Source organism: Eretmochelys imbricata, chromosome 10 (genome assembly GCF_965152235.1).
Source record: "Eretmochelys imbricata isolate rEreImb1 chromosome 10, rEreImb1.hap1, whole genome shotgun sequence".
NCBI lineage: Eukaryota > Metazoa > Chordata > Testudines > Cheloniidae > Eretmochelys > Eretmochelys imbricata.
Window position 1 is genome coordinate 38,479,475 of NC_135581.1, and position 21,886 is coordinate 38,501,360.

Consider the following 21,886-nt stretch of genomic DNA (forward strand, 5'->3'; position numbering starts at 1 on the left):
AGGATCTCACGATAAGTGCATGACTGGGCAACAAAATGGCAGATGAAATTAAATCTGGCTAAATGCAAAGTAATGCATATTAGAAAACAATCCCAACTACACATACAAAATGATGGGGCCTGAGTGGTAACAGCTAATTTAAGAAAGATCTTAGAGGCATTGGGGATAGTTCTATGAAAACATCTGCTCAATGTGCAGCAGTAGTCAAAAAGGCTAATAATGTTAGGAACCAGTAGGTTAGATATTTAGTATCTTATCTATAGATAAGATAGTAAATATAATGCCACTATATAAATCCATGCTATGCCCCCACCTTGAATACTACATGCATTTCTGGTCACCAACAGCTATGTTTTTTGTTAAGTGTTAGACTGCTGCTTATGACTATGTTAACTAGGCACAGAGTACATCTGTTATTCTTTTGAGGCAGAGCCCTACCATTTGTGTGCTACATTGGACTATAGAAATCCCAGCATGACTTTCCAAATGCAACTACAGAATGTTACAACATGGAGGTCTAGTAATGCGATGCTAATGCAGAATAGCAGTGATTGCATGTAAAAAGATGCATTTAAAGGGATAGTATATCTGAGGTCTGCTTTACTAACTCACCAAAGGCTCTCCCCTCAACTAATAGGTGGCTAAAACTATTGTTATACTCCTAGAAGATTAGGGTTGGAAGAGACCTCAGGAGGTCATCTAGTCCAAACCCCTGCTCAAAGCAGGACCAACCCCAACTAAATCATCCCAGCCAGGGCTTTGTCAGGCCAGGCCTCAAAAACCTCTAAGGATGAAGATTCCACCACCTCTCAAGGTAACCTATTCTAGTGCTTCACCACCCTCCTAGTGAAATATTTTTTCCTAATATCCAACCTAGACCTCCCCTACTGCAACTTGAGACCATTGCTCCTTGTTCTGTCATCTGCCACCACTTAGAACAGCTGAGCTCTATCCTCTTTGGAACCTACCCCCTTCAAGTAGTTGAAGGCTATCATCAAATCCCCCCTCACTCTTCTCTTCTGCAGAATAAGCAACCTGTTGTTGGCAAATAAACAACACAGGCTCCTGATCAGCCACTAGGAAGTTTCAAGCTAAGTCCAATTATGACCATCCCTGTAGGACACGTGCTCACATTACAAGTATCTCCATTGTACTGCCTCATGATAGTAGAAGGTATGAGCATAAGCCATCAAGCTTTCAAGATAGGGCATCATATCTTTCAAAATCTCCTGCCACAGGAATTGGAGCAGGTTATAGCCTCTCCCCCTCCATAACAAATAAGTCTTTCAGTTGCCTTAGTCATAGGTGTTCCTAAAGTCCAGTCCTTCCATTGTTTGCATTAGGTTGTACTGTGAGCCGGAGTAGCTTCAGATGAACTTAACACATACTAACAGGAGGCAGAGAGGCAATTGCTACATCAAAATCTTATCCTAGCTCAAATGTATCAGTGGAACAAAATTTGCTATAACAGAGGATTTCTCCTCTGTAACAATTACTTTAGAAAAGGTTACTTTATCAGACTCAACAGTACACCGTCTGTTCTCACATTAATACAGAGGTTAGTAATTTTACTCTGCAATTGTTCAACCATGTACAAGAAGCAAATTCCATACCTGTCTTTTTTTTTTTTTTTTTTTTTTTTTTTAAAGCAAATCATCTTTCAGGTGGTTGCTCTCAGCTCTGTTTAACAATGAACTTAGCACACACTTGAAGCATTGTCCTCAATGCTTATAAGAGCACCGTTCAAGAGGTTGCATAGTAAAGAGGATTGTTTTACTCATCCGGTCAAGTCAATGATCAATGTGCATTGACAGTATAAGTTCAGGTTTTAAGGGGTTTATTTACTATTTTCGATCAACCGTTTCATACCATTTGAAGGTAACATCTCTGTATCTGAGTAATGCAGCTTGTGGGAGTGTTAAGCAAAAGGTTTGGCTAGTTTTCATATAATTGGTCTTGCCAATTTAAAATAAGTAAAAACAATCCCAGCAGCCTCTGCCATTACAAAATGGCAAACTTATTTACACACACAATAAATTTGTGACAGGACATTGACAATCGACAGCAATTCTTGAAATGGAAGGCTCCTCAACCCATTCACGCCACTGTGTGAGGAGCTTTCTGTGAAGGTGCAGTGATATTTTAATGAAATACCTTTATATTGACACATTTATAATGATGAATTAAGGTGAATTAGAAGATGGTATATAGTTGCTTAGAACAAACTTCAGGTGGATTGAGTTTAGACTCTAAACATTGTAGTGTAGTCCATTTCAAAAAGTGCACTACATAAGCTTCATCATTGGCTTAATGTACCATATGGCTGATTTGTTCCAGACACAAGGACCAAAACAACTTTCCCTTCATATGCATAATTCCCTTCATACACCAGCTTGTTTTCATGGATGACTGAATAAGGTTATCCTTGTAAAAAACAAAAACACCCCTAAAAATATTACAATGTATTCCTTAAAAGCATACAATTGGAAATAAAGAGGGACAATACTGTGTCAGCAACCAGTTGTAGTTGTACTGTCACTGTAGGATCCAAAATAGGGCATCCTGGTGCTTCTTCGTTGATGAATCCTTCATCTCCCACTTCATCCAGGAGTGGTGCTGTGTCTACAGGCTGCCTGACCTCCTGTTCTGCAGATGGTTGCTTTGTTGCTCTGTTCAGTATCTCACCCTGGCAATTCAGAGAAGCAGACAGTGAAACAAACAAGTAGCTTTCCTCGAAAATGGGTGTAGCTTACAGACAACCTTTCAGCAGATATTTTGGTCTTTAGTATTTTGTGCAACCCACCTTGGGGAAGGAATGTGTGATTAGGCCACCAACATATGTGATACTGGTGGTTCCCACCATTGCCATGCCTATCTTTTAAATGGTATGGTAGTAAAACAGGGAAAGCAGTAGGTATCTGCAGGATATTCTGCAGTGACCAACTCAACAGTACCTCTCCAGAGTCGGTGAGAAAACCTACACAAACTACACTACCTAAGATCCCTTTCAAGCCAATATGTTGGGAGCTAAGTTTACACCTAAGATCTGCCGCAATGCACTTTTTGTAGGAAATACCTAGAGTCCAAGGCACCTTGTCCTGGAGGTAGGAGGGTAATGAAAGTGTAAGCATGTTACGACCTGCTGCTTGTCCACCATGTTGAGGCTAACAAGGCATTAATGCATGCAGTGGTATTTGCCAGCATGAAGATCATCATCTGTTGCCAGCACCATAGTGGGATCTTTAGTTCACTGTTGGGTCCAGAAGATTAACATATGATCATGTGAGAATGTGTTTCCTCGCGCTATATAACATCCAGATAAAATGAAGCAGCATATGGTGTTGAGTTTCATGTCCTGAAACCATGCTTCGTTTAGACCACAAACAAAACTGGTTTTATGCTCTCAAGTTTAGTCCCCCTCAGCACAACTTGTGGGCTTTTGCTTAAGAGACAAAAGGCACTAGTTCTCACCTGGACTTGGTTCCCAGAATGTGTCCAACGATCAGATTGGAGAGGCCAATTCCAATCAGCTGCACAGAGGTTGCAAGCCCCATAGCTGTCCCTAACGTTGCCTGGGGAACCACAAAGGGTATGGATGGCCACAGACTCGCCTGTTGTAAGGAGTAATGAAATGGGCTGATGTTAAAATAGGAAAAGTTTGCTGCCAAGACACTTTCTAGAAGAGTCTTACAATTCAAGCCCCAGCTTCAGGCCACTAGCTCATCGACTGAGGGAGAAAGTTGTCCCCATTACACATTTGGATGCCTTATGGAGGGGTTTACACCTTCCTCTGACCCATCCACCATTGACCACTAGAAGATTACAGTAGATTACAAAAGGAAAAGGAGTACTTGTGGCACCTTAGAGACTAACCAATTTATTTGAGCATAAGCTTTCGTGAGCTACAGCTCACTTCATCGGATGCATTCAGTTTTCCACTGAATGCATCCGATGAAGTGAGCTGTAGCTCACGAAAGCTTATGCTCAAATAAATTGGTTAGTCTCTAAGGTGCCACAAGTACTCCTTTTCTTTTTGCAAATACAGACTAACACGGCTGCTACTCTGAAACCAGTAGATTACAGTAAATGGATGATGACAGTGCCTACATCTTTCTTCTCCAGTTACTCCAGTCAGCTTAAAGCACACACAATTCAGAGTCAAACATCTTAATAAGGAGCTGGGATAACTGACTCAGGTGGACACTCTGGATCCTGCTCAAAAGGTGTCATGAAAGGACAGTACTGCTTAACAGCTAATGCTTCCCACAGACCATGCCAATGGGTTCCTTGAGCTGTTTTCGGTTATACAGGGGTGTTTGCTGACTAAATCCTTTGGGCTTTGTAATCCAAAAGCCTCAGAATGCACACATGCCCAATGTTTATCCCTTGGCTAGTGTAAAATGCCAGTGTTTGGAAAGGAGTGAGCAGAGCTACAAAATGACCAGCTAATGCAGTGGCTTCTACATACTTACAGCAGCAAAGGAGTAAGTGATCCCCAGACAAATGGTAGAGACAAGCGGAGGAACAAATGTAAATGCCAGGAGAGCAAAGACTGGCAGAGTCAGCACAGCACAACCAACTGCAAACACACCTCTCAGTCCTACACAGTCCTGATGAAGGACAAACAGAAGGTGATTTACCTAGAGTCCCCCATGGTTTCCACCAGGGCTCCAGTGCACTCTTCTTCAATGTGCGCAGCTGAGCAATGTGTAAATAATAACTTATAAGAGTATCAGCTAATGGAAAATAACACCTCACAAAGTGTTCCCATTCCTCACATGTACCAAGAGGGACTGAAGAGACTGGTGTGCCTATTAGAGAGTAAGGATGTTCCAAATCACCTGAATTTGAAACTCCAAGGTTTTAGTTTTAAGGCAGTATGTTGCATTTTAGTGCTTACGGAAGTGAGGGATTGATAAATTAGACGAAGCATGAGTTGATTCTATGCAAGCTACTGCTCCTCATCCTTCGCGACGCTCTGTCTGTGCCCCTTAATCCTGACCTGCAACACTCCCCTCATTGTTTTATCTTGGGCCTCTCATGAGTATTCAGCTATTGGTGTGGTACTTCTACAGCACGAACTAGGGGATCAGAGATCAAACTCATTTCACTTCTGACCTAATACAGAATGGTCTTCAGGGTTTCCAGACTAGTCCCTTAACCCCCTGCATCACTAATGACCCAACTCCAGAGCCCTAATTTTAAACACTTGATCTCTGTCAGAGATGCACAAAATATTATTTGTACTAAGCCGTGGTCTATCAGCAGACAATCCACCATGTAGTTGATGTTCTGCTAAGTACTGGGTACTCACAATTAATACGCCAACTGCTGCAGAGAGAACAAGGGAGCTGTCATATACCGCCCCAGCAATGTAAGCGGCTGCCTGCTGACTGTAGTCAGAGTACTTATCCTGGATAAACTTGCTAAAAATAAAATTGAGGGGGACAAAAAAAAATTACATTAGGATTCTTGGTCTGGTTATCTTGGCACAAAGCAAGTCTGAGCACACATCTGGACAGGGAGTTTTTAATTAGAGAACTTGTCAAAGCACAAACTCAAATCAATCATTTTTTTTTAAAAGGTGTGCTGAACAAAAAGGTCTGTTGGGGGGAGGAGGGAGGTTTGTGCCCTTCCTCGCTTTATGATGGATAAAAGAGGCCTGAAAGTTTGGGGGCATGGGGAGGGGAGCATGCATCTTGGAAATTCCAGGAACAGTGAGTCCTGTTTTCCCTGGTGGTCTCCTTGGGGGAGTAGATGATTTCTCAGCCCTGAAACTGAAGGGGTGAGAGGGATGTTAAATTTTTAGATACATTAACTCAAAACTGTGTGGAGGGAAGAATCAGCATTTAACAACTTCAACCCTTTGATTAAGGGCTCAGAAATCTCCCACTCCAGTTCTCTACTGCTCCAAGAAGATATCCAACAAAAGCAGAGAAGACAGGCCCCGATATCGCTACAGCAGAAAACAAGCTTCCTTCATACATTATGGAGGACAAAAATGGCGTAAACCTGGTGTTTTTTAAATCCTTTGTAGGGCACCCAGATTTCTACTGGCCAGCCACTGCTTAGCAGCTTTGAGAAACTAATTTATTTGGAAACCATCTGCTCACCTAGATTTTGACTGGTTCCTCTTAAGTGGCTAGAATTATTTTGAGGACAGCTGAACTTCTTTGTAGCTCTGGGGCAGCAAAATGCTGTCCCTGCAGATTTACTGCCATAGATCCAAGTAATCAATGACACTGAAGGCACTGAGCCATGATTCTTGTTTTGGAAACAAGCCTGGAATTAATCTGCCAAAAGAGATATTTGAAACATGACTCTTTGTGCCTGAGGCACTGTGGAGTATTGCTCCATGACAGAACATGGGGATACAGCAGTGCAGGAATCAGGCCGTATGGGGACCATTTCTGGGTAAGGTAAGCAGATGACAGCTGGCCAGAGAGCCCATTTCAGGGAGTGCAGGGAGAGCCCCAAAGATCCCAGTACTGTGCATTTTGCTTTCACTAGGTTCTAATAGTAGGACCTTTTTGTTAATTGCTGCAGCAAGCCTGCAAGGACCCCTCCCCACCCCAAACTGCTGAGCCGTTTGTTTGTATTATAAATATAGAGCCCTCCTTTCATTTTTCTCCCAAGATCTCAAAGCACTTTGCGAATGTTAAGTTTTGCAAGCCTCCTGTGAGGAAAGTAGCAGCAAAATGGGGGAAACAGACAGAGGAGAAGCACTTTCCCCAAGGTCATATAGAGTCTGTGTCAGAGCCAGGGCAGGCAGAACCCAGGTCTCTTGACCCCCTAGTCTGCTACTCTAACTGCAGTCCCTCCCACTGAGGTTCTAGCATTTGAGAAATGGCAGTGTGCCATAGGAACTGCCATGCACAGCAGTTTTAATCTATGCCTTATCTTAAGATGCTGGCTGCTGGCCATCTTCTAGGCAGCTGCTCACATGTGTGGCAGTCTTGGGAAGGCTACAATGGTTCTGAGTTGTTTAGCCAAGAAACACTTTACAGCATCATTGGTCTTGAATCTGACCCCACCGGAGCCCTCTGCACCTTCCTCCTGTTGACATTGCCACTCCAGTAAGTGTTTTACTTGAATGGATTTATGCAACACAAACCCCCTGGCCCCAGAAGCTGGGCAGTTCTATCTAGATGCACTTCATGAGCCTTTCAGGTGCTGGTCAGATGGGTTTCCTCTTTGCCATTGTCCCACTTAAGTCAAAGGAGAAGTATTAATTTGCAGGAGACCAGATTTGGAATTTCCCCAATCTTTGCAGTTTTGGAAGAATCCAAGTTCCTTTAAGGTTGCTTTGGACTGGAAATCCCCATGTCTTGCATCATCTTCAGAGATGGCTGCGTAACAAGGGAGAGAAGAGTCAAAGGACCCTGATGTTCTATAGCTAAATGTTAAGCACCTTGCTTGAGAGGGACAGTGCTCCCTTTCTGGCTTTGTGCTCACAAAGGCAGCAGTGAACAAGCTGTTTGGAAAGCTCCCCATTCCTCTGAGATTCCCCTGTTAGCTAAATGAAGAGGGAGATGGACACAGTTAGCTCTGTACCAAAGCTCCAGTGCCGGGAACAGTTACCAGCACCAATGCTACCTTTCTAGTCAGTACCTGGCATCTGCCACGAAAGGGAAGACCCCGTTGTAGAAGAACATGATGGTTAGGACTAGGAGCCAGTAGCGAAGTGGCAGTCATCAGCCATCCTGAACCGGCTGTAAAGAGAAAAGCACCTTAGATTAATAGGATGCAAACTACTTCCAACTTCATAACTATGTTACCTTCTTCCTCTACTATTCCATGAGAAGGGCCAGATGGTGACTGGAGTCTGAAAGGTCATTCATTCACCTCTGGGAGTTGCTGTGCCCCTCTACACCCAAACACCACCCTTCTCTGGCAGTGTGGTCAAGTGCTTTTCCTTCCCTTCATAAAAGTCTATGGCAGCAAAAGACTTTTCTGAGCAGAACTTGCAGCTGCCAGAGGCAACCCATGGGATGAAGCACAGCAGGGATGTAGGTATAACTAGGAGTTATTAATGAAGGGAAATACCAGAATATAACCAGTACATTAAGAATGGAAAACTGTCATTAAGACCTTCCCTCAGGGTATACTCTTCTGAAGTTTAATGGATCTGATGACCTGAAGCAATGTCAGCCCTGTTACTTGGGACACTAACGGTATGTCTACACTGCAATTAGACCCCCGTGACTGGCACATGCCAGCTGACTCGGGCTCACCAGGATGTTTAATTGCAGTATAGACATTTGGGCTTGGGCCACAGCCTAGGCTCTAGGACCCTGGAGGATCCCAGAACTCAGGCTGCAGCCTGAGCCCTGAATGTCTACACCACAATTAAACAGGCCCTTAGCCCAGCTGGGCTAGTCAGCTGGCATGGACCAGTCACGGGTATCTAATTGCAGTGTAGACATACTCTTGGAGAGTGTAGCACAAAGACTGGTTCTGCATTGGAAGGAAGATGGGCTAGTTCTGACCAGATTACTCTGTAAATCACACAAGAGGAGGCGAGAATCTCATCTGTATTCACAAGCAACTTGCACAATGAACTCAGGTGAATGTTTGCTGACCCCTCATGCTCAGAGTCCTGGCTCTGGTCTTCAGTAGGCTGCCAACATCTATTCTCTTTGTTTAGTTTGATTTTCATGATCCCTTGTTGTTTGCAGCTGCAGAAGCCTAAGCCCTGGAATACACTTTAGGAGTTGAGGTCGAATTTAGCAGCATTAAATCGATTTAACCCTGCAACCGTCCACATGACGAAGCCCTTTTTTTCAACTTAAAGCGCTCTTAAAATCGATTTCTTTACTCCACCCCCGACAAGGGGATTAGCGCTGAAATCGGCCTTGCAGGTCGAATTTGGGGTACTGTGGATGCAATTAGATGGTATTGGCCTCCAGGAGCTATCCCAGAATGCTCCATTGTGACCGCTCTGGACAGCACTCTCAACTCAGATGCACTGGCCAGGTAGACAGGAAAAGGCCTGTGAACTTTTGAATTTCATTTCCTGTTTGGCCAGCGTGGCAAGCTGCAGGTGAGTGCATAGCTCCTCAGCAGAGGTGACCATGATGGAGTCCCAGAATCGCAAAAGAGCTCCAGCAAGGACCAAACGGGAGGTACGGGATCTGATCGCTGTATAGGGAGAGGAATCTGTGCTATCAGAACTCCGTTTCAGTTTTCGAAATGCCAAAACATTTGCCAAAATCTCCCAGGGCATGAAGGACAGAGGCCATAACAGGGACCCGAAGCACTGCCGCGTGAAACTTAAGGAGCTGAGGCAAGCCTACCAGAAAACCAGTGAGGCGAACGGCCACTCCGGGTCAGAGCCCAAACATGCCGCTTCTATGATGAGCTGCATGCCATTTTAGGGGGTTCAGCCACCACTACCCCAGCCGTGTTTGACTCCTTCAATGGAGATGGAGGCAACACGGAAGCAGGTTTTGGGGACGAAGAAGATGATAATGATGATGATGAGGTTGTAGATAGCTCACAGCAAGCAAGCGGAGAAACCAGTTTTCCCGACAGCCAGGAACTGTTTCTCACCCTGGACCTGGAGCCAGTACCCCCTGAACCCACCCAAGGCTGCTTCCTGGACCCGGCAGGCGGAGAAGGGACCTCCGGTGAGTGTACCTTTTAAAATACTATACATGGTTTAAAAGCAAGCATGTGAAAGGATTACTTTGCCCTGGCATTCGTGGCTCTCCTGGATGTACTCCCAAAGCCTTTGCAAAAGGTTTCTGGGGAGGGAAGCCTTATTCCGTCCACCATGGTAGGACACTTTACCACTCCAGGCCAGTAGCACATAGTCGGGAATCACTGTAGAACAAAGCATTGCTGGCATTCAAACAACATCCGTTCTTTATCTCTCTGTGTTATTCTCAGGAGAGTGATATCATTCATGGTCACCTGGTTGAAAAAGAGTGCTTTTCTTAAGGGAACATTCAGAGGTGCCCATTCCTGCTGGGCTGTTTGCCTGTGGCTGAACAAAAATGTTCCCCGCTGTTAGCCATGGGGAGGGGCTAGCCACATGGTGGGGGGAGGCAAAATGTGGCCTTGTAACGAAAGTACATGTGCTATGTATATAATGTTAACAGAAAGGTTTACCATGAAAGAGTGTACCCATTGTTCTATAAAATGTGTCTTTTTAAATACCACTGTCCCTTTTTTTTCCTCCACCAGCTGCATGTGTTTCAAGGATCACAGGATCTTCTCCTTCCCAGAGGCTAGTGAAGATTAGAAGGCAAAAAAAAACGCACTCGCGATGAAATGTTCTCTGACCTCATGTTGTCCTTGCACACTGAAAGAGCACAGACGAATGAGTGGAGGCAGACAATGACAGAGTGCAGGAAAGCACAAAATGACCGGAAGGAGAGGTGGTGGGCTGAAGAGAGTAAGTGATGGGCTGAAGAGAGGGCTGAAGCTGAAAGGTGGTGATGATAGGAGGCAGGATTCAGTGGTGAGGCTGCTGGAGGATCAAATTAATATGCTCCAGCGTATGGTTGAGCTGCAGGAAAGGCAGCTGGAGCACAGACCGCCGCTACAGCTCCTGTGTAACCAACCCCCCTCTTCCCCAAGTTCCATAGCCTCCATATCCAGACGCCCAAGAATGCGGAGGGGGGGCCTCCGGCCACCCAGCCACTCCACCCCAGAGGATTGCCCAAGCAACAGAAGGCTGGCATTCAATAAGTTTTAAACTTTTAAAGTGCTGTGTGGCCTTATCCTTCCCTCCTCCACCACCCCTCCTAGGCTACCTTGGTAGTTATCCCCCTATTTGTGTGATGAATTAATAAAGAATGCACGAATGTGAAGCAACAATGACTTTATTGCCTCCGCAAGTGATGATCGAAGGGAGGAGGGGAAGGTGGTTAGCTTACAGGGAAGTAGAGTGAACCAAGGGGCGGGGAGTTTCATCAAGGAGAAACAAACAGAACTTTCACACCGTAGCCTGGCCAGTCATGAAACTGGTTTTCAAACTTCTCTGATGCGCACCGCGCCCTCCTGTGCTCTTCTAACCGCACTGGTGTCTGGCTGCATATAACCAGTGGCCAGGCATTTGCCTCAACCTCCCACTCCACCATAAATGTCTCTCCCTTACTCTCATAGATATAGTGGAGCGCACAACAAGCAGTAATAATAGTGGGAATATTGGTTTCGCTGAGGTCTAACCGAGTCAGTAAACTGTGCCAGCGTGCCTTTAAACGTCCAAATGCACATTCTACCACCATTCTGCACTTGCTCAGCCTGTAGCTGAACAGCTCCTGGCTACTGTCCAGGCTGCCTGTGTATGGCTTCATGTATGGCAATTGCATTACGGGGTAGGCTGGGTCCCCAAGGATAACTATAGGCATTTCAACATCCCCAATGGTTATTTTCTGGTCTGGGAATAAAGTCCCTTCCTGCAGCTGTTGAAACAGACCAGAGTTCCTGAAGATGCGAGCATCGTATACCTTTCCCGGCCATCCCACATTGATGTTGGTGAAATGTCCTTTGTGATCCACCAGTCCTTGCAGCACTATTGAAAAGTACCCCTTGCGGTTTATGTACTTGCCGGCTTGGTGCTCCAGTGCCAAGATAGGGATATGGGTTCCATCTATAGCCCCACCACAGTTAGGGAATCCCATTGCAGCAAAGCCATCCACTATGACCTGCACATTTCCCAGACTCACTACCCTTGATATCAGCAGATATTTGATTGTGTTGTCTACTTGCATCACAGCAGCCCCCACAGTAGATTTGCCTACTCCAAATTGATTCCCGACTGACGGGTAGCTGTCTGGCGTTGCAGGCTTCCACAGGGCTATTGCCACTTGCTTCTCAACTGTGAGGGCTGCTCTCATCTTGGTATTCTTGCACCTTAGGGCAGGAGAAAGCAAGTCAAAGTTCCATGAAAGTGCCCTTACGCATGCAAAAGTTTCGCAGCCACTGGGAATCATCCCAGACCTGCAACACTATGCGGTCCCACCAGTCTGTGCTTGTTTCCCAGGCTCAGAATCAGCGTTCCACTGCATGAACCTGCCCCATTAGCACCATGATGCCCACATTGCCAGGGCCCATGCTTTGAGAGAAGTCTGTGTCCAAGTCCTCATCACTCTCGTCACCACGCTGACGTCACCTACTCGCCCAGTTTCGCTTTGCCAGGTTCCGGTGCTGCATACACTGCTGGATAATGCGCATAGTGTTTAATATGCTCCAAATTGCCAAAGTGATCTGAGCGGGCTCCACGCTTGCCGTGGTATGGAGTCTGCACAGAAAAAAGGCGCGGAATAATTGTCTGCCGTTGCCCTGACAGAGGGAGGGGCGACTGACGACATGGTTTACAGGGTTGGCTTACAGGGAATTAAAATCAACAGAGGGGGTGGCTTCACATCAAGGAGAAACAAAAACAACTGTTACACAGAATGGCCCCCTCAAGGATTGAAATCAAAACCCTGAGTTTAGCAGGCCAATGCTCAAATCACTGAGCTATCCCTCCCCCCGGTATTTCAGGCAGGACTGGATCTCCATTAAACTTTTCAAGGTGCCCCTGACAGACCACACCGAAATGATTGTTGGCCATTGATTTCATGGAGGGAGGGAGTGGGGAGCAAACGAATACAAAACAAATCTGGTGTATTTGTTGTTTTGATCCACTCCATCTATCTTTTACATCTCTGGCTGGCAGCAGATGGTGCAATAGGACTGCCGGCAGGACTAAAGAGAATGACCTCGTCGAGTCACTCCTAATTTAGTCTCTGCGCCCATGTCTGCCCAGGCGCTCCTGACCGACCTTACCGAGGCGGCCAGGAGCACCTCGGACACGATGACGATGGTTATCAGGCCTATTGCACCATCTGCTGCCACAAGGCAATGGGTTGCTGCTGCTGTGTAGCAATGCAGTACCACGTCTGCCAGCACCCAGGAGACGTACGGTGACAGTGAGCTGAGCGGGCTCCATACTTGCCATGGTATGGCCTCTGCACAGGTAACTCAGGAAAAAAGGCATGAAACAACTGTCTGCCGTTGCTTTCGCGGAGGGTGGGAGGGCCTGACGACATGTACCCAGAACCACCCGTGACAATGTTTTTGCCCCATTAGGCATTGGGATCTCAACCCAGAATTCCAATGGGCAGCGAAGACTGCGGGAACTGTGGGATAGCTACCTTGTTTTTTCCTCCCCCCCCCACTGTTCCTCGGACGTTCTTTTTAAACCCTGGATTTGTGCTGGAAATGGCCCACCTTGATTATCATACACATTGTAAGGAGAGTGATCACTTTAGATAAGCTATTACCAGCAGGAGAATGGGGTGGGGGGAGAGAAAACCTTTTGAAGTGATAAACACCCATTTTTTCATGGTCTGTGTGTATAAAACATCCTCACTGCATTTTCCACTTTATGCATCCGATGAAGTGAGCTGTAGCTCACGAAAGCTTATGCTCAAATAAATTGGTTAGTCTCTAAGGTGCCACAAGTATGCCTTTTCTTTTTTGCATATAAAACTTGGATAAGTGGCATTGGATCCCTTTTCTGGCTAACATCAGCTACTGCTATTGCAAACTTCAGTCACAAAATAAACACAGCAGAGACAAGAAAAGTCAGTTAGCTCATGCCAGAACCTCAAGGCTCTGGAGAAAAAGGAGGTCTGTATTCCACGTACCACTTTCTTGGACTCTTGCTGGATAACCCCATCCAAGCCAAGCTGCTTCATGCCCACTTTGTCCAGCATGGTGACTGTGATGGCCAAAATAAACCCCATCATACAGAGCAGGATACCTGCAAACACAGAAGAGATATTAGGACTTTCCTGGAGGAGAGAGAGCTGAATGACAGAGCCCTCTGCACAATTCATGTTCCTGGCTTCTCTCTTACAACATGACTAGTACTTCTCCATTGATCGACAAGTTGGATTCTTTGCAATGTATGGATCAGCACAAGGCTGGAAAGTCTGGGTTGCAAACACTGTAGGGCCAAGTTTTCACTGATTTTATAATAAGATCTGATAATATAATAAGATCTGATTGCCTTCTATGATGAGATAACTGGCTCTGTGGATATGGGGAAAGCAGTGAATGTGATATATCTTGATTTTAGCAAAGCTTTTGATACGGTCTCCTACAGTATTCTTGCCAGCAAGTTAAAAAAGTATGGATTGGATGAATGGACTGTAAAGTGGATAGAAAGCTGGCTAGATTGTTGGGCTCAACAGCTTGATGTCTAGTTGGCAGCCGGTATCAACCGGAGTGCTCCAGGGGTCAGTCCTGGGGCCAGTTTTGTTCAACATCTTTATTAATTATCTGGATGATGGGATGGATTGCACCCTCAGCAAGTTTGCGGATGACACTAAACTGGGAGGAGCAGTAGATACACTGGAGTGTAGGGATAGGATACAGAGGGACCTAGACAAATTAGAGGATTGGGCCAAAAGAAATCTGATGAGGTTCAATAAGGACAAGTGCAGAGTCCTGCACTTAGGATGGAAGAATCCCATGCACCCCTACAGACTAGGGACCGAATGGCTAGGCAGCAGTTCTGCAGAAAAGGACCTAGGGGTTACAGTGGACGAGAAGCTGGATATGAGTCAACAGTGTGCCCTTGTTGCCAAGAAGGCCAATGACATTTTGGGGTGTATAAGTAGGGGAATTGCCAGCAGATCGAGGGATGTGATCGTTCCCCTCTATTCAACATTGGTGAGGCCTCATCTGGAGTACTGTGTACAGTTTTACGCCCCACACTACAAGAAGGATGTGGAAAAATTGGAAAACGTCCAGCGGAGGGCAACAAAAATGATTAGGGGACTGGAACACATGACTTATGAGGAGAGGCTGAGGGAACTGGGATTGTTTAGTCTGCAGAAGAAAAGAATGAGGGGGGATTTGATAGCTGCTTTCAACTACCTGATAGGGGGTTCCAAAGAGGATGGATCTAGACTGTTCTCAGTGGTAGCAGGTGACAGAACAAGGAGTAATGGTCTCAAGTTGCAGTTGGGGAGGTTTAGGTTGGATATTAGAAAAAACTTTTTCACTAGGAGGGTGATGGAACACTGGAATGCGTTACCTAGGGAGGTGGTGGAATCTCCTTCCTTAGAGGTTTTTAAGGTCAGGCTTGACAAAGCCCTGGCTGGGATGATTTAGTTGGGGATTGGTCCTACTTTGAGCAAGGGGTTGGACTAGATGACCTCCTGAGGTCCCTTCCAACCCTGATATTCTATGATATATTATAAATGATCTGGAATAGAAATTTCACATGTGCTTTATTCATGAGCCCAGTATATAGGACTATTTTGGTTAAAGTCAATACTTGTGAGAGATTTGCAATGGAGTTTTGAACAGTTTATCAAGTCTTTGTTTACTAACATCTGGAATAGTTTAGAAGCTATATGTTGGCAAAGATTGTAAGCTTTTTCTAACTGAACTGTTTTGGTTCAAAAAGTTTTACAAAATTGGGGCGGCATAGTAAGTGGAGGGTGTAAACATCAGGGAAACTGCTTAGGTTCAAAGAAGTTACAAACTCTGCAGGCACAGCTGGCAAATTTTATAAACTCTTCTGACTAAACTGTTCAAAGTGATTGCCAATTACTACTTTCCAATAATGAACAGAAAACTTTCTTTTGCATATTTGTGTATGTGTGTAGTGGGAAGGACACCAGACCTCAATTTCTGCAAAATTTAATTAAAAAATATTTTAGCTTTTATGGTTACAGATAACTTTCTAAATGTGACCAGATGAAGTATTGTCTTACTGAGTCTGTGAATAGGCTGATCCTGTGTCTCTCCAGCTGCTTGTAGCTTTCCCAAACAGTACTAGAATGAAATACACAAGACTCTGGTCAGAAATCTACCATTCAGAACCTTATGGGCAGCAGAGAAACTGACAAGAATCATGTCCAATTAATTCTGCTACCTACAGTAGAACCTCAGTTACGAACTGACCAGTCAACCACACACCTCATTTGGAACCAGAAGTATGCAATCAGGCAGCAGAAAAACAAAAAAGCAAATACAGTTTAGTACTGTGTTAATGACTGTAAATTACTAAAAAAAAAAAAAAAAAATAGAGAAAGTTTAAAAAAAGATTTTGCCATGTAAGGAAACTGGTTCTGTGCTTCTTTCATTTAAATTAAGATGGTTAAAAGCAGCATTTTTCTTCTGCATAGTAAAGTTTCAAAGCTGTATAAAGCCAACGTTCAGTTCTAAATTTTTGAAACAACCATAATGTTTTGTTCAGAGTTACAAACATTTCAGAGTTACAAACAACCTCCTTTCAGGAGGTGTTCAGAACTCTGAGGTTCTACTGTATTAGGAAGGTTATGGGCAGCAGGAGAAGCAGGCCTTTGAGTTACTCACGGAGTAGGATGATCCATAAAATGGAAGCTGGGGGAAGGGTAGAATATCAGAGACCTCATCCCCTCAACCAGAAGACTGGGGGGACAGAGTAGTGAAGGAGCAAAGGAAAGCGAGAAAGACCTCCTTCTGTACTATCGCAGCCAGAGAGGGATTTCATCTTTAATAACAGACTTCTTCCATATCAGCCTCTATCTAGAAGATGGAGCCCCCTGAGCTGGTTCAGAGGACAACATTCTTGTAGGAATCCAAACACTCTCAGAGTATGTGCTGAGTCTGTAGTGTAGCTCATAAGCCTCTGGATCTCACTAGTGGGTGTGTAAAACATCTTTTATATTAGTCTGTGGCTATTAGATGTCTAGTAAATTTTCAATCTCTGTAAACCTTCATAGATTTCCAAGGCAGAAGGGAACACTGATCATCTAGTTCAGTGGTTTTCAACCTGTGGTCTGAGGACCCCTGGGGGTCTGTAGACTATGTCTAAACTTTCCAAAGAGGTCCAAGTCAACTGCCTTACAGAAGTCCAAATATATTACATTGACACTATTATCTTTATCAAATGAACCTGTAATCTCATCAAAAAAGATAAGTTAGTTTGAAGGATCTATTTTCCTTAAACCCATGTTAATTAGCATTAAATTATATTACCCTCCTTTACTTCTTTATTAATGAAGTCCCATAACAGCCGCTCCATTATCTTGCCTGGGATCAAAGTCAGACTGACAAGCCTATAATTACCTGGATCATCCCATTTACTGTTTTTAAATATTGGCACGTTAGCTTTCTTCTCATCAGAACTTCCCCAGTGTTCCAATTCTTAATGCTGATTTTCAATAACACCACAGCAAGCTCCTCAGCCAACTCTTTTAAAAACTTGCATCCAAGAATATATATATAAAATTTAAATATGTTTAACTTTACTAGCTGCTGTTTAACATCCTCCTGAGATACTAGTGGAATTGAAAGTTATCACATGGATTGACATCATCTGTATTTGGGGGGGGGAAAAACAAAACAAATCAATATTTTTTGAACTCTGCCTTATTATTGACAGTTAGAATCATAGAATATCAGAGTTGGAAGGGACCTCTGGAGGTCATCTAGTCCAACCCCCTGCCCAGAGCAGGACCAATCCCCAAGTAAATCATCCCAGCCAGGGCTTTGTCAAGCCTGACCTTAAAAACTTCTAAGGAAGGGGATTCCACCACCGCCCTAGGTAACGCATTCCAGTGTTTCACCACCCTCCTAGTGAAAAAGTTTTTCCTAATATCCAACCTAAACCTCCCACACTGCAACTTGAGACCATTACGCCTTGTTCTGTCATCTGCTACCACTGAGAATAGTCTAGATCCATCCTCTTTGGATCCACCTTTCAGGTAGTTAAAAGCAGCTATCAAATCCCCCCTCATTCTTCTCTTCTGCAGACTAAACAATCCCAGTTCCCTCAGCCTCTCCTCATAAGTCATGTGTTCCAGACCCCTAATCATTTTTGTTGCCCTTCGCTGGACGTTTTCCAATTTTTCCACATCCTTCTTGTAGTGTGGGGCCCAAAACTGTACACAGTACTCCGGATGAGGCCTCACCAATGTTGAATAGAGGGGAACGATCACATCCCTCGATCTGCTGGCAATGCCCCTACTTATACAGCCCAAAATGCCATTGGCCTTCTTGGCAACAAGGGCACACTGTTGACTCATATCCAGCTTCTTGTCCACTGTCACCCCTAGGTCCTTTTCTGCAGAACTGCTGCCTAGCCATTCGGTCCCTAGTCTGTAGCAGTGCATTGGATTCTTCCATCCTAAGTGCAGGACTCTGCACTTGTCCTTATTGAACCTCATCAGATTTCTTTTGGCCCAATCCTCCAATTTGTCTAGGTCCCTCTGTATCCTATCCCTACCCTCCAGCGTATCTACCACTCCTCCCAGTTTAGTATCATCCGCAAATTTGCTGAGAGTGCAATCTACACTATCCTCCAGATCATTTATGAAGATATTGAACAAAACCGGCCCCAGGACCGACCCTTGGGGCACTCCACTAGATACCAGCTGCCAACTAGACATGGAGCCATTGATCACTATCCGTTGAGCCCGACAATCTCGCCAACTTTCTACCCACTTTGTACTGCATCCATCCAGCCCATACGTCTTTAACTTGGTGACAAGAATACTGTGGGAGACCGTGTCAAAAGCTTTGCTGAAGTCAAGGAATAACATGTCCACTGCTTTCCCTTCATCCACAGAACCAGTTATCTCATCATAGAAGGCAATTAGATTAGTCAGGCATGACTTGCCCTTGGTGAATCCATGCTGACTGTTCCTGATCACTTTCCTCTCGTCTAAGAGCTTCAGAATTGATTCCTTGAGGACATGCTCCATGATTTTTCCAGGGACTGAGGTGAGGCTGACTGGCCTGTAGTTCCCAGGATCCTCCTTCTTCCCTTTTTTAAAGATTGGCATTACATTAGCCTTTTTCCAGTCTTCCAGGACTTCTACCATTCTACCATTCCATCTACTGATGAACCAATACCATTGTTAAGATTCTTTTTGTTCCTTATACTCTTAGGAAACTCCTCCTTAACACTGCTGCTGGCTATAGAGGTCCTCTTGTGTCCCTTTGCTTCCCTTATCAATTTTCTACATTTCCTTAATTTTGAATTGCCAGGCTGTGTCATTTTAGTCTTATCTTTTTACACCTTTTAATATATCTCAAAGTTTGTGTCTTGAATACATATTTATACCAAATCTGTATCTGTTTTCTTCTTTTCTCAAGCTCTCATATACCATGGGAATGAACATTCTGTCAAAACCTAGACAGATTCAAATAAAAAAAAAAAAGACAAGATATTGTAAAGGGACACCATCAACTTGAAATCTAGTCAATTACAAAAAAAAAAGAAAAAGAAAAGAAAGATAATTTCAGGTCCTCTGCCTGCCCCTGAATTTCCCTGCCAGTTTTTATAGTTTTACAGCTTAGCGTCCTGAAATAGGGTCAACTGCCTCCAGAGCACCCCCTCCTGGTCAAGGGTGCCTCTGCAGTGCCCTACCTCTGTTTCCTCTTCTTCAGGGCTTCTTTAAACAAATGCTACACAAGCCAAATGAAATTAAACATTCCCCACCTGCGGTCCAATTTATTCGGTCCTCACATCCACTGGCCCTCCAGGTTCCAACCCCAGTTCAGTGTCCCTGTCCTGATAAGCCACTATAACACAAAGTCCTGCAAAATAGAACACTCCTCTTCCCAGTTTCTGCTTCTCCCTGAGAATCTGTCTTATAGACTCAGACTTCAAGGTCAGAAGGAACCATCATGATCATCTAGTCTGACCTCCTACATGTTGCAGGCCACAGAACCTCATCCACTCTCTCTTGTAATAGACTCATAACCTCTGGCTGAGTTACTGAAGTCCTCAAATCATGGTTTAAAGACTTCTGGTTACAGGGAATCCTCCACTTACCTTCGTTTTTTTAAACCTGCTTCTCCACAGCCCTTCCCCACTGGAGCCTTCTCATGCAACTCAGGGCCCTGCAGGAGCCTTCTTAGGCCTGCTCCGCACCTAAAACTTAGCCCTGGTCTACACTAGGACTTTAGGTCGAATTTAGCAGCTTTAAATCAATGTAAACCTGCACCCGTCCACACGATGAAGCCCTTTATTTCGACTTAAAGGGCTCTTAAAATCGATTTCCTTACTCCACCCCTGACAAGTGGATTAGCGCTTAAATCGGCCTTGCCGGCTCGAATTTGGGCTACTGTGGACACAATTTGGCCTCCGGGAGCTATCCCAGAGTGTTCCATTGTGACCGCTCTTGTCAGCACTCTCAACTCGGATGCACTGGCCAGGTAGACAGGAAAAGAACTGCGAACTTTTGAATCTCATTTCCTGTTTGGCCAGCGTGGCAAGCTGCAGGTGACCATGCAGAGCTCATCAGCAGAGGTGACTATGATGAAGTCCCAGAATCGCAAAAGAGCTCCAGCATGGACCGAATGGGAGGTACGGGATCTGATCGCTGTTTGGGGAGAGGAATCCATGCTATCAGAACTCCGTTCCAGTTTTCGAAATGCCAAAACCTTTGTCAAAATCTCCCAGGGCATGAAGGACAGAGGCCATAACAGGGACCCGAAGCAGTGCTGCGTGAAACTGAAGGAGCTGAGGCAAGCCTAACTCAGAAAACCAGAGAGGCGAACGGCCACTCCGGGTCAGAGCCCAAACATGCCGCTTCTATGATGAGCTGCATGCCATTTTAGGGGGTTCAGCCACCACTACCCCAGCCGTGTTTGACTCCTTCAATGGAGATGGAGGCAACATGGAAGCAGGTTTTGGGGACGAAGAAGATGATAATGATGATGATGAGGTTGTAGATAGCTCACAGCAAGCAAGCGGAGAAACCAGTTTTCCCGACAGCCAGGAACTGTTTCTCACCCTGGACCTGGAGCCAGTACCCCCTGAACCCACCCAAGGCTGCTTCCTGGACCCAGCAGGCAGAGAAGGGACCTCCGGTGAGTGTACCTTTTAAAATACTATACATGGTTTAAAAGCAAGCATGTGAAAGGATTACTTTGCCCTGGCATTCGTGGCTCTCCTGGATGTACTCCCAAAGCCTTTGCAAAAGGTTTCTGGGGAGGGCAGCCTTATTCCGTCCACCATGGTAGGACACTTTACCACTCCAGGCCAGTAACAGGTACTCAGGAATCATTGTACAACAAAGCATTGCAGTGTATGTATGCTGGCATTCAAACAACATCCGTTCTTTATCTCTCTGCGTTATCCTCAGGAGAATGAGATATAATTCATGGTCACCTGGTTGAAATAGAGTGCTTTTCTTCAGGGGACACTCAGAGGAGCCCATTCCTGCTGGGCTGTTTGCCTGTGGATAAACAGAAATGTTCCCCGCTGTTAGGCACGGGGAGGGGGGAGGGTTGAGGGGGTAGCCACGCAGTGGGGGGAGGCAAAATGCGACCTTGTAATGAAAGCACATGTGCTATGTATGTAATGTTAACAGCAAGGTTTATCCTGAAAAAGTGTAGCCACTGTTTTATAAAATGTGTCCTTTTAAATACCGCTGTCCCTTTTTTTCTCTCCACCAGCTGCATGTGTTTCAATGATCACAGGATCTTCTGCTTCCCAGAGACTAGTGAAGATTAGAAAGAAAAAAAAAAGCACTCGAGATGAAATGTTCTCCGAGCTCATGCTGTCCTCCCGCACTGACAGAGCACAGATGAATGCGTGGAGACAAATAATGTCAGAGTGCAAAAAGCACAAAATGACCGGGAGGAGAGGTGGCGGGCTGAAGAGAGTAAGTGGCGGGCTGAAGACAGGGCTGAAGCTCAAATGTGGCAGCAGCGTGATGAGAGGAGGCAGGATTCAATGCTGAGGCTGCTGGAGGACAAAACCAGTATGCTCCAGTGTATGGTTGAGCTGCAGCAAAGGCAGCTGGAGCACAGACTGCCACTACAGCCCCTGTGTAACCAACCACCCTCCTCCCCAAGTTCCATAGCCTCCACACCCAGACACCCAAGAATGCGGTGGGGGGGGCCACCAGCCAACCAGCCACTCCGCCACAGAGGA

The 21,886-nt window shown here is 45.2% G+C and overlaps 1 pseudogene across 1 annotated transcript in view; it reads right to left on the bottom strand.

Annotated features, from left to right (window-relative positions):
* Positions 1–1,820: 1,820 nt before the first annotated feature.
* The window catches only part of LOC144271198 (lysosomal dipeptide transporter MFSD1-like), a 30,533-nt pseudogene continuing 10,467 nt past the window's right edge, over positions 1,821–21,886 (bottom strand). The window contains exons 3-9 of the transcript XR_013347319.1: positions 13,644–13,759; positions 7,612–7,712; positions 5,315–5,426; positions 4,473–4,610; positions 3,472–3,611; positions 3,140–3,250; positions 1,821–2,686 (exon numbers count right to left, since the gene is read on the bottom strand). The product of XR_013347319.1 is annotated as a lysosomal dipeptide transporter MFSD1-like (transcript). The remainder of the gene's footprint in view (positions 2,687–3,139; positions 3,251–3,471; positions 3,612–4,472; positions 4,611–5,314; positions 5,427–7,611; positions 7,713–13,643; positions 13,760–21,886) is intronic.